The 13,306-nt window shown below is 41.8% G+C and overlaps 1 protein-coding gene across 1 annotated transcript in view; it reads right to left on the bottom strand.

Moving 5' to 3' along the window:
* The window catches only part of LOC139279788 (connector enhancer of kinase suppressor of ras 1-like), a 157,422-nt gene that overhangs the window by 127,458 nt on the left and 16,658 nt on the right, over nucleotides 1–13,306 (bottom strand). The gene's annotated exons all lie outside the window — the stretch shown is intronic.

Raw genomic sequence — 13,306 nt, 5'->3', positions numbered from 1 at the left:
TTGTAGTGCCAAAATCTAGCGTCAAAGTGACTTGAATCTGTAACTTTTGCATAAGTTACAGATATTTAAGTCATAATTGTCTTAAAATGAAAGCCTTTAGATAAAACAAAATGGAAATGTAATTTGTTTCCTGTCCTGTCTAATATTAATGATGTAGACTTGGGTATATAGGGCATAATTTCAAAGTTTGTAGATGACACGAAACTCGGAAAAGTAGTAAACAGTGAGGACAATAGTACAATTTTAAAGAGCGTTCAGGAACAGAGAGACCTGGGGGTTCACATGCATAAATCTTTGCAGGTGCCAGAACAAATTGAGAAGGTTGTTAAAAAAACATATGGGGCTCTTGTATATTATTCCTTTTTTTTGTTCTCTATGTCTATAGACAGAGTACAAAAACAAGGAATTTATGCTAAACCTTTTGTAGGTCACTGGTTAGGCCTAAGGTGGCGTATTGTGTCCAATTCTGGGCACAACACTATGGGAAAGATGTCAAGGCTTTGGAGTGAGTGCAAAGGAGATTTAACAGAATTATATCGGGATGAGGAACTTCCGTTATGTGGGGAGACTGGAGAAGCTCCCCTTAGAGCAGAGAAGGCTAAGGAAGATTTAACAGAGGTGTCCAAAATTATGAGGTGTTTTGATAAAATAAATAAGGGGAAACTGTTTGCACTGACAGGAGGGTCGGTAACCAGAGGACACAGATTTAAGATAATTTGCGAAAGAACCAGAGGTGAAATGAGGAGATTTTTTTTTCTGTAGCAATTTTTCATGATCTGGAATGCACTGCCTGAAAGGGTGATGGAAGCAGATTCAATAGTAACTTTTAAAAGGGAATTGGATATATACTTGAAAAGGAAACATTTACAGGTCTATGCCGAAAGAGCAGGGGAGTGTGACTAATTGAATAGCTCTTTGAAAAAAAGAGTAAGGCCTATTAGGGGCCTGTGTGTGGAGGCGGAAGACGTGGGTATGGTTTTTAATGAATACTTTGCGTCTGTTTTTACAAAAGAGAGCGACAATGCAGACATTGCAATCAGGGAGGAGAAGTGTGAAATATTAGATAAATTAAACATAGTGAGAGAGGAAGTATTAAGGGGGTTTAGATTCTTTGAAAGCGGATAAATCCCCAGGCCCCAATGAAATGTATCCCAGGCTGTTAAGAGAAGCAAGAGAGGAAATAGCAGAAGCTCTGACCATCATTTTAAATCCTCTCTGGATACAGGTGTGGTGCCGGAGGACTGCTAACATTGTACCGTTGTTTAAAAAGGGAGAAAGGGATAGACCGAGTAATTACAAGCCAGTCAGCCTAACCTCGGTGGGAAAATTATTGGAAAAAATTCTGAGGGACAGGATAAATCTTCATTTAGAAAGACATGGATTAATCAAGGACAGTCAGCATGGATTTATTAAGGGAAGGTCGTGTCTGACTAATTTGATTGAATTTTTTGAGGAGGTAACAAGGAGGTAGTTGAGGGTAGTGCATTTGATGTAGTGTATATGGATTTTAAAAAGGCTTTTGATATGGTCTCACATGGCAGACTGGTCACGAATTCAAAAGCCCATGGGATCCAAGGCAAAGTGGCAAGTTGGATCCAAAATTGGCTCAGAGGCAGGAAGCAAAGGGTAATGGTCAATGGGTGTTTTTGTGACTAGAAGGCTGTTTCCAGTGGGGTTCTGTAGGGCTCAGTACTAGGTCCCTTGCTTTTTGTGGTATATATCAATGATTTAGACTTGAATATCAGGGGTATGACTAAGAAGTTTGCAGATGATAGAAAAATTGGCTGTGTGGTTGATAATGAAGAACAAAGCTGTAGACTGCAAGAAGATATCAATGGACTGTGCAGATGGGAAGAACAGTGTCAAATGGAATTCAATCCGGAGAAGTGTGAAGTAGTGCATTTGGGGAGGGCGAACAAGGCAAGGGAATACACAATAAATGGTAGGAATTTGTAGAAAAACCGAGGGACTTTGAAGTGCATGTCCACAAATCTCTGAAGGTAGCAGGACAGGAAGATTACGTAGTTAAGAAGGCACATGGGATACTTGCCTTTATTAGCCGAGGCATAGAATATAAGAGCAGGGAGGTTATGCTTGAACTGTACAAAACACTAGTCAGGCTACAGCTAGAATACTGCGTGCAGTTCTGGTCACCACATTACAGGAAAGATGTGATTGCACTCGAGAGGATACAGAGGAGATTTATGAGGATGTTGCCTGGACTGGAGAATTTTAGTTATGAGGAAAGTTTGGATAGGCTGGGGTTGTTTTCTTTGGAACAGAGGAGGCTACGGAGAGACCTAATTGAAGTGTATAAAATTATGAGGGGCCTAGATAGAGTGGCTAGGAAGGACTTATTCCCCTTAACAGAGAGGACAATAACCAAAGGGCATAGATTTAAAGTAAGTGGTAGGAGATTTAGAGGGGATTTGAGGAGAAATCTTTTCACCCAGAGGGTGGTTGGGGTCTGGAACTCCAAGGGTGGTAGAGGCAGAAACCCTCATAGCATTTAAAAACTACTTGGATATGCACTTGAAGTGCCGTAACCTACAAGGCTAAGGACCATAAAATGGAAAGTGGGACTAGGCTGCATAACTCTTTGTCGACTGGCATGAACACGATGGACCGAATGGCCTCCTTCGGTGCTGTAAATTCCTGTGATTCTATGAAAGAGCTGGCACAGGCACAATGGGCTGAATGGCCTTCTTCTGCGCTGTATAATTCTACATGTGCACAAAAAGCCAGACTAGATTCTTGGCTGTGGTTTGAAGAGGAGCGTCACCTGGAATTATGGAATTACAGAATTATTCCCTTCTGTTTGCACAAAAACATGATTGCCTTCCCTCTGACTTACACGGTATGACTCCATAATACTGTACACATTACTGGAATACCACATTCATGGCTGGGGCAATATACCTCAGCAATGCTGCTTTCAATACATCCTGCTGAGAGTGGGGATTGGAGAAGATAGAGCTATCTTTCTGAATTGCTATCAAAGTACATTAAGTCATGCAGTGATCTGAATTAAAAGAACTGTAGATTCAGAACAAATTGATAGTTGTTGTGTTAAATGGGGCTCTTGTACCACTGCTTGCAGAATGTATTTAATCAGCTGGTGTCATGTGTGACTTGGTGATACCAGTCCCCAGGACTGAGCTATTTTAGCTCTCTAACATTCCATAAAAATAGAGATCCTTCCTGTAACAGGATAAGATGCAAATATATTATCCTCAGTCAATTACAGACTCTCACTGTTCCTCCATGGCTGTCTCGGGTGACAGGGGTACAGAGATGGGAACATACAGTACAGGCTGAATAATCTGGGATATTGGTAACTGATTTTATTGCGAAAGGCGACAGGTATCCAAAAATTTGGAACTGAACACAACAAATAGCTTTTCTCTGAAAAGGTAATTTTCTTAAAGAAAATGTCACTGCAGGCTTGTCAATAATGAAAAGTCAGTGGGGTTTCGGTTTTCTATAAGAACACGCAGATATTATTTACAGATTTTACATTCCCAGAGAAAGCCAAACAAAAACATTTTTATGTATTTAAAGTGAGTTTGGAATGGACTTCAGGCCTTGATCATTTATTTACAGGACAGATTTGTTTCTTTTAAGAAAATGAATTATGCCTCTTTATACCAATGTCATCCAAGTTATTAATTTATTCCTGGGAGTGTGTGCATCTTGGACATTGACTGTTATACTGTGTTAAGTGAAATCAAATTGTGTTTTATTGTAATTCTGAATCTAAGGGTTTCTAACCTCCACCAGTCTCGCTTCTTGAATTGTGTGATGGGAGCTGCTCTCCGCAAGAAACATAGAAACATAGAAATTTATAGCGCAGAAGGAGGCCATTCCGGCCCATCGTGTCTGCGCCGGCCGACAAAGAGCCACACGGCCCTTGGTCAGCAGCCCTAAAGGTTACATATAAACCTATGAACAATGACGGAAAGGCAAAGAGCACCCAGCCCAAACAATCCGCCTCACCACAACTGCGACACTCCTTATATTAAAACATTCTACACTCCACCCCAACCGGAGCCATGAGATCTCCTGGGAGAGGCAAAAACCAGATAAAAACCCAGGCCAATTTAAGGAGAAAAAATCTGGGAAAATTCCTCTCCGACCCATCCAGGCGATCGAAACTAGTCCAGGTAATCACCCTGGCTGTATTCTATTCCCTGCAGTACTTACCATTATATCTGCTCCATCCAACAAAAGGTCATGCAGTCTAATCCCAATTACCAGCTCCATTTCCGAAACCCTGCGTGTTACTGCACTTTAAGTGCCCATCCAACCATCTCTTAAGAGTAGTGAGGGTTTCTGTATCCACCACTCTTCCAGGCAAGTGGAGGGGAACTTGGAGATGATGGTGTGCCTATGACATTGTAGTGGTAGAGATCACAGGGGAGGTGCTGTCAAAGTTACCTTGGTGAGTTGCTGCAGTGCATCCTGTGAATCATACATACTGCAGCCACGATACGTTGGTGGTTATTGAGTTCAGTGGCAGGAGCGAACTCCTCTGTCCTGGAAGGTGTCAAGCTTCTTGGGTTTTGTTAAGACTGGACCCATCCAGATGAATTGCAAGTATTCCATCACACTCCTGACTTGAGCCTTGTAAATGGTAGATGGGCTTTGCGGGATCAGGGGGTGAGCCACTCATTGAGAAGTACCCAGCCTCTACCCCACTCTTGTAGCCATGATGTTGATATGGCTGGTCCAGTTAAGCTCAAAGTCAAAGTAACCCCCAAGAAGTTGATGATGGGGGTCTTAGCAATGATGATGCCACTGAAGTTAAGGTGAAGATCAGCTAACACAAAACAGATGAGGCATCCAATACTGGATGTGATATCCAGCTCTATTCCAGTACCTCAGCAGAACTTAATTTCCAATGTGTTGATACTTCAGACTTTATTGTACCACATTAATAGCTATACAACCCTTTTAAGTGATTCATAATTCATCAAACAGACCATTCTTCAGGTAAGCTTCAGCAAACATTTACACAGTGATTGCCAAAGGTAATGCATTAGGAATGATTGTATGCAAATACTGTAACTCTTTTGAGTTTACCTGCAAAACATAAAAACATTAAACGGTGCCACCCGACCTGGGTGACACTCCAGACATTTACAAGGCCCTTTTTTTTTTTCCCCCCCCTTTTTTTTTGTTTTTTTTTGTGTTTTTCTTTTTTCTTTTTTTTTTTTTTGGGCACTAAAATCACAATTTTCCCCAGTGCCCCCTATAAAAGGGAAGGGGGACACTAAAAGCACCGGCAATTAAGACAAATTAAACTTAAAAAACGTAAAATCAAATTAAAATTTGGTTGCCGGGCGTGATGATGCACTCCAGTCCCTCCGGTGCCCACCTCTCGTGCAAATACTGTATCTACTAAACATGCAGCTCAGCAGAAAAATATCAAGGACTTGATTGTAACATGATGAGTGATTGGAATCCACACTTAATTAGCTGGGAAACTGCTGTAACTAAATGCCATCATTGGCTAATGCTTCAGGGACTTTTAACACTGAATAATGAAGCAAAAAACAGAACATCTATTTTCATTAATGAATGTAAATCTATTGATTTATTTGTTGAATACTGCGAATATGTAGTCAGGCCATCCAAGGCAAACTGAGGGGAGGGCGGCTTTGTGCTTCCCAACTTTTCCGTTTGGTCTGAAAGAATGTGTCTCTCTACATTATTCCATCTGTGATAGTTTTAAATACCTCATGTGCTAAATAAAGAATTGGCATTAAAGTTTGCTCTAGGACAAATAATGCAAAATGAAAACAACAGAAGAAGGTGCTAACCTGGAACAAATCCAAGAGAGAGGTGAAAAGAACAGAGATCCAATCAGAAGCAGTCAGGAGCTGGAGAAGGACACATCAGGGTACCTTTGTAAATAGTTAAGCATGGTTAACATAATTGGCATGGTGGAATTTTTTTATTTTATTTATTCACAGGATGTGGGCGTTGCTGGCAAGGCCAGCATTTGTTGCCCATCCCTAACTGCCCTTGAGAAGGTGGTGGTGGGCCGTCTTCTTGAACCGCTGAGTCCATGTGGTGAAGGTACTCTCACACCATGATTCATTGTCAGTTCTCTAATCCAACAGGCATGCTTTTAGAGAACGAACCCCTTTGAGGGCTGGTGGTCCTGCTGTTGGCTCATACAAATCATGTTAATCTCAGAAACTGGACTCATTCAACAGCTAGATACTGTAAAGGGAAGACCATGGCATTGGTATTCTGGAAGGATGAGATAAGAAGTACTGAACGACCTTCCTTATCTAAATCTGTCTTGTGACCTGACAACTTGGCTGAAAACAGATGAAACTCACCATAACTGAGGCTGCCTGATTTCTGTAACTATGCCTCAGCGGGTTCTTTGGATGAGCTACAAAGAGATTTCGGAATTTAAACTGGACTGATTCAGAAATGTTGGTCTGTTCAGATTCTGGATGCTGTCTCTCCTGCTTTAGATAGCACAGTTAACATGTAGCACCCAAATGTGCATATAAAACCCATTAAAAAGTAAATTTGGATTTCTGAATGACTGAACCCAAAATCGAATTCAATTCCATAATGATACAATTAGCCCCATGGCTCCAACTTGTGCTCTATGCTGTGAAGTGAGCTGTCTTAACATTCCACTAATCTCTGCCACCCACAAAAAATTACTTTTTACAACATAATAACGAATTTGAAATATTCTAAAAAAGCAACAGATCTGCATGAGTTCTATATGTTCAGTTATAAGCTGTTATTTTCCAGGTGACCAACAGGAAGTAACTGTTTGTATGTAGATTGGATTGCGCAACCTTTTTTTATTTGTTCTCAGAATGTGAACGTTTCAGGCAAGGCCACATTTATTTGCCATTCCTAGTTGCTCTGAGTAGGTAGTCGGTCTTCTCCTTGAACTGAGGCAGTCTTTGTGGTGATGCTACTAATATTTTATTGAGCATGAATTTGCAATATTCTTCTGATAGTCTTTTTGATGGGGATACAGTACATGAATAGACAGGTTTTGTACCTCATGAATGCTTGCTTCTATTAGATCATTCTGTCAATCTTAACTACCTCATGGAATTTTCCATTCAAATTTGTGAGGATATTATGCATGATAGTATGGACTGGTTCAACTAGGTTTTAAGTGCGAGTCGAGCGCCGTCTTTTTTGGTTTTTATTTGTGAAATATATTTCCAGAATGTTTTCAGAATCTTTCAAGAATGGGTAAAAATCAGGGAAGAAGAAATGAAAGTCAAAGGTTTGGTGGAAATCAGAGAAGAGTTATCTTACACAGCTGAAAAGATTTGTTGGAAGGCATTGGTATTCATTCTTTGTGTGGTGGTGTGTAAAAGAATAAAGGATTCGCTAGGGCTCCCTTACAATTAGTATGTAGGGCAAGAAGGTAAAGTGCAAAGAAAAAAACAGAATTTGCAGTTCAAATCCAGATAAAATAAATGGAAAATCTTGCTTTTTTGGGGAGGATAATGGTACATTAAAAAAATGCAAATTGCCTTGGGGAAAAACAAGAATTTGTTGAAAGAACAGTTAGTATAAAGGGAAAACGTAGAGCCCTAAATATAAGTAGTGTATAAACACACAGACTACAGGACTAAACTACAATCACAAACAGCAGAGGCAGAGCAGGGAAAGAAGCTAAAGAAAGTTTCCTGTGCCACTTTATTAGTGTGTTCCTTGACTGATAAAGACTCAGGGAGAAATTCGTTCACGCCTCTTAGTCCTGAGCGGAGCGCTAAATTTTGCGCCGCAAAAGGTTTGCGTCTGCCGCCGCAAAATTCATCAGCTGGGCCCCGAGTTTGGAGCGGAGTACTAAGGGAGGCGTTACACATCTCTTTTAGGGTGCTAGGCCGGCTGAGCAACTGAAAATCCCGAGCTAAACAACTGGCCTCGATTCCCTAAGAGAGGCCTCGGGGGTGGGGGGGGGGGGCGCGGGGGAATCTGAAAGAAACCCACCAAAAACATTCCCAATAAATAAGTGATGCCACCACAACATAAATCATGGGAAAAAAACAAATCAATCACACACCTGAGGTCGACTTTACTTACCTCACTGTGGTAAGTTTCCACAGACATTCCTAGCAGGGCGCTCTACAGATTGCTATGGGTCGGGCACCAGCCAAAAATCGAGCTGTTGTCACAACCAGGATATTACACAATGGCTTGCCACTTCCGGGCGGTAATGCTCCGCACTCCCTCGAAACCCACACCGAATGTCCTGGAGGGGCGCTGGTAGCTGGCCACCCGCCCGCCATGCTTACCGCCACCATTGCCGCCCCTCCGGGGTGCTAACAGGGGCGCAGAAGACTGAAAATCCAGCCCAACACAAGTGCTTGACCTTGGCCAGGAGTCAGTCACTGATTCACAATCTGATTTTGTGGTGAGCTTGTCCTTGCCAAACAGTGGAGGTTTTTTTTTAATCTTCTTTGCTTCTTGCATCTTTTGGGCCTCTGAATAGTGTTCTCTGCAAGAATCAGCCACTTCAGGCTTCAGTTGTAATAGCTTCAGCTGTGAGATGGCTACTTTGCCTTGGATGTCAGAGAAGTATATCGGTTTTCCTAATGCAAGCCATTAGTAACAGAAACAGTTGGGTTTTCATATCAGCATGGAATTCCTCAGGATCCTGAGAGTAACTGACTGCATGGAAGTCGAAACACAAGCTCCTCCTCAGAATATAATCCTATCCTGCAATTGGAGATTTATGTTCTGTAAACAAAACACCACATACATGTTTGGTCATTTTTCCAGGCTCCTCTCACAACACCTTCATTCTGTCCTGAATGTTACTTCTCACGTGCTTTGAAATAGAGGACAATTTTCAAGACTGAGTTCTGGGAGAAATAGTCTCTTCTTTGAGTCGATTGATATGTTCCAATATCAGGTAAGGTGGTTCATCTAAAATTAGTTTTTTATTCTTGTTCAGGGCGACAGTAGGCACAGGCAGGAACCTTGACTGATTACTCCACTGCTTCATGCCCCGAACTCCTGAAAATTAAAACTATAATGATTCAAGAGAGTACTATAGAATGCACTTTTAGCATTCTTACAATGCAAGTTCATTACCTTGGTAAATCAGGAAGTGGGCTACAGAATAATTTCTCAGAAATTATACCAATGTTTGTGCATATTGCTTCCTGCACAACATAGAAATAGGGTACAAAACCAAAATACTACGGATGCTGAAATCTGAAATAAAAACAGAAAATGCTGGAAATCTCAGCGGGTCAGGCAGCATCTGTGGAGAGAAAAACAGAGTTAACATTTCAGGTCGATGACACTTTGTCAGAACTGGTGAAAGTTCGAAAAGAACACATTCTTAAGAAGCACTGAAAGGGGGAGGGGAAGAAAGAACAAATGGGAAGGTCTGAGATAGGGTGGAAGGCAGGAGAGATTAGAGACAAAAGGGATGATGGGCCGAATTAAAATGGTAATGCCAGGAGTTAGAAAAAGGTTAGACTAGATAAGGTGTTAATAGCGGAATAATGACTAGCTGCCATTGGAGACACAGAGAAAAAAAAGGAGAAAGATAAAGATAAGCCCAGCGGGGGGAGGGGGCAAGGGAGCCAAAGATGGGTAGAGGTTATGCTCTGAAATTGTTGAACTCGATGCTGAGTCCAGAAGGCTGTAAAGTGCCTAAACGAAAGATGAAGAGCTGTTCCTCGAACTTGCATTGAGCTTCATTGGAACAGTGTAGAAGGCCGAGGATGGAGAGCTCAGAGTGGGAGTGGAGTGGAGAATTAAAGTGACAGGCGACCGGAAACTCAGGGTCACCCTTACGGACTGAATGGAGCTGCGCTTAGTCTCCCTAATGTAGAGGAGACCACATTGTGAGCAGCGAACACAGTATACTAAATTGAAAGAATGTACAAGTAAATTGTTGTTTCACCTGGAAGAAGTATTTGGGGCCTTGGATAGTGGGAAGGGAGCAGGTAAAAGGGCAGGCGTTGCATCTTCTGCACTTGTAATGGAAGGTGCCATGGAAAAGGGAGAGGGTGCTGGGGGGTGACTGCGGACTGGGCCAAGGTGTCCTGGAGGAATGCTGAGAGGGGAGGGAAGATGTGCTTGGTGGTGGGATCATGCTGAAAGTGGCGCAAATGGCGGAGGATGATCCGCTGAACGTAGAGGTTAGTGGAGTGAAAGATGAGGGCAAGGGGAACTCTGTGGTGGTTCTGAAAGGGAGGGGAAGGGGCGAGAGCAGAGATGCAGGCAATAGAACGAACAGGATCGAGGGCCATGTTAACCACGGTGGAGGGGAAAAAGGAAGACATGCCAGAGACACTAGTGTGAAAGGTGGCATTATCAGAGCAGATGCGACTGAGACGGAGAAACTGGGAGAATGGAATGGAGTCCTTACAGAATGCGGGGTGCGAGGAAGTGTAGTCCAGGTAGCTGTGGGAGTCAGTGGGCTTACAAAGGATGGTAAATCCATTTTGTCTCTCTAATCTCTCCTGCCTTCCACCCTATCACAGACCTTCCCTTTTGTTCTTTCTTCCCCTCCCCCTTTCAATGCTTCTTAAGAATTTGTTCTTTTCAAACTTTCACCAGTTCTGATGAAGGGTTGTCGACCTGAAATGTTAACTCTGTTTTTCTCTCCACAAATGCTGCCTGACCCGCTGAGATTTCCAGACTTTTCTATTATAGAAGTAAGGTAAACCTTTCTGATGAAGAATGGTGTACCTTCAAATACCAGGAGTAGGAATTTAACAACCAATGTGCTGCTTCTGAATACAAGGGAGAATCAGGTTGAATATAAAAAGTACAGAGGACAAGTGAAAAAGGAAGGGGCAAAGAGACAAGACGCGAATAGATTAGCGGCTAACGTAAAAGGGAATCCAGAGATCTTCTATAGGCATATTAATAGTAAAAGGGCTGTCAGAGGAGCGGTGGGGTCGATTACAGTCCAAAATGGAGATCTATCGATGGAGGCAGAAGGCATGGCTGAGGTACTAAATGAGTACTTTGCATCAGTATTTACCAGGGAAGAGGGTTTTTGCCAAAGCTATGGTAAATGAGGAGTTTGCCATGATGCTGGATGAGATAAAAATAGATAAAGAGATACGAGGAAGGCTGGCAGTATTAAAGTAGATAAGTCACCCAGTCCGGATTGGATGCATCCATTGTAGCTGGAGGACGTATTGTGGAGCTGCTGGCCACAATCTTCCAATCCTCCTTAGATACAGGGGTGGTGCCAAAGGACTGGAGTATTGCAAATGTTACAACTTTGTTCAAAAAAGGGAAGAAGAATAAACTTGGCAATTACAGGCCAATCAGTTTAACGTTAGTGGTGGGGAAGCTTTTAGAAACAATAATCCAAGAGAAAATTGTCACTTGGACAAGCATGGACTAATAAAAGAGAGCCAGCTCAGATTTGTTAAGGAAAAACCATGTTTGATTAAATTGATTGAGTTTTTGGATGAGATAAGAGGGCGGTGCACTTAATGTTGTGTATATCGACTTTCAAAAGGCGTTTGATAAAGTATCACATATTAGGCTCATTAGCAAAATTGAAGCTCATGGGATAAAAGGAACAGTAGCAGTATGGATACAAAATTGGCTAAGGGTTAAAAAACAGAGTTATGGTGAATGGCTGTTTTTTGGACTGGAGGGAGGTATACAGTGGAGTTCCCCAAGGTTCAGCACTAGGACTACTGCTGTTTTTGATATACATCATGATTTGTACTTGGGGGTACAGGGCACAATTTTGAAATTTGAGATGACACGATATTTGGAAGTGTAGTAAACACAGAGGAAGATAGTAATAGACTTCAATAGGACATAGACAGGCTGGTGGAATGGGCAGGCACATGGCAGATGAAATTCAATGCAGGAAAGTGTGAGGCGATACATTGTGGTAGGTCAAATGAGAAAAGACAGTACATGCTAAATGGTACCTGGGGATGCTTGTGCAAAAAATCTTTGAAGGTGGCAGGACAGGTTAACAAAGCAGTTAGTAAAGCATATAGGTTCCCGGGCTTTATAAACAGAAGCATAGAGTACAAAAGCCAAGAAGTTATGCTAAACCTATATAAAATACTAGTTCGTCCCACGTGTTAGGAAGGACCTGAAGGCATTGGAGAGGGTCCAGTAGGGATTATCTCGAATGATTCCAGGCATGACGGATTACAGATATGTGGATAGAATAGAGAAGCTGCAGTTGTTCTCCTTGGAGCAGAGAAGGCCAAGTTGAAATTTGATTGAGGTCTTCAAAATCATGAAAGGTTTAGTTCGAGTAAATAAAGAGAAACTGTTTCCAATGGCTGAAGGGTCGATAACCAGAGTGCACAGAGTGCAAAAGAACCAGAGGCGACATGAGGAAAAACTTTTTTATGCATCGAGTGGTTAGGATTTGGAATGCACTGCCTTATAGGGTGGTGGATACAGATTCAATAGTAGTCTTCGAAAGGGAATTAAATAAATATATGAAGGAGAAAAAATTTACAAGGATATGGGAAAAAATGTGGGAGTGAGACTAACTGGATTGCTTTTTGAAAGAGTCGGAACAGACCTGATGGGCTGAATGCCCTCCATCTGTGCTGTACTATTCTATGATTCTGAACTTGTTTAATATTGGAACGTTCCTGATTGAAGGGAAATTATTCTGAATTTGCATGACCTTGCATTTCTTTCTGAGCACATTTTAGGAGTTAAGTTTTGTTTAAAATAACTGTTGCTTTATGTTCCTGTTAAATCCATTCATTGACAAATGTGACTAAGATGTAATGGCTCTAGACACTAAATGTCCATTTGCTAAATGAAAGCATTATTCACATATCAATAGAAATCGTGTCAAGGTTATAGGTTCACAATCACATGTATCAAGTCCCTTTATGATATTTCTAATGCTATGTTGTTGCCAATGGGAACCTTGCTTCCTTCCTGCACCATATAAACAGAACCTCTCCAGTTCTCTTCCCAGAGGAAACTATAACGAACAATGGTGGCAATGTTAGAACAATAGCTTGGAATGGTAGAAATTCAGAGAGGCAGGATTCCTGCAAATGCTATGCATTTTTCTGCATATTTGATTGAACTACAAAAGTTTTAAGTTTTTATGTAAAAAACTTGCATTGACATGGAATTTACGACTTCGGCGGTTCAGCTGATTATTACACCTCTGTAGTTTACACATTGCCCTGGCATCTTAACATTGGGTCGTAAATTGCGGCCTCTCCGGGTGCATACAATAGGTGCATGCGCCCGAAGTGGCCCCACACGTTCCGGGTTTAGGTGCGCAAAGCACATGCACTGAAATCTAGCACTTGCGAACTGTCAA

This window comes from Pristiophorus japonicus, chromosome 14 (assembly GCF_044704955.1).
Source record: "Pristiophorus japonicus isolate sPriJap1 chromosome 14, sPriJap1.hap1, whole genome shotgun sequence".
Taxonomy (NCBI): Eukaryota; Metazoa; Chordata; class Chondrichthyes; family Pristiophoridae; genus Pristiophorus; species Pristiophorus japonicus.
The sequence above is the reverse complement of the archived record's forward strand: the minus strand, read 5'-3'. Positions and strand labels throughout refer to the sequence as shown.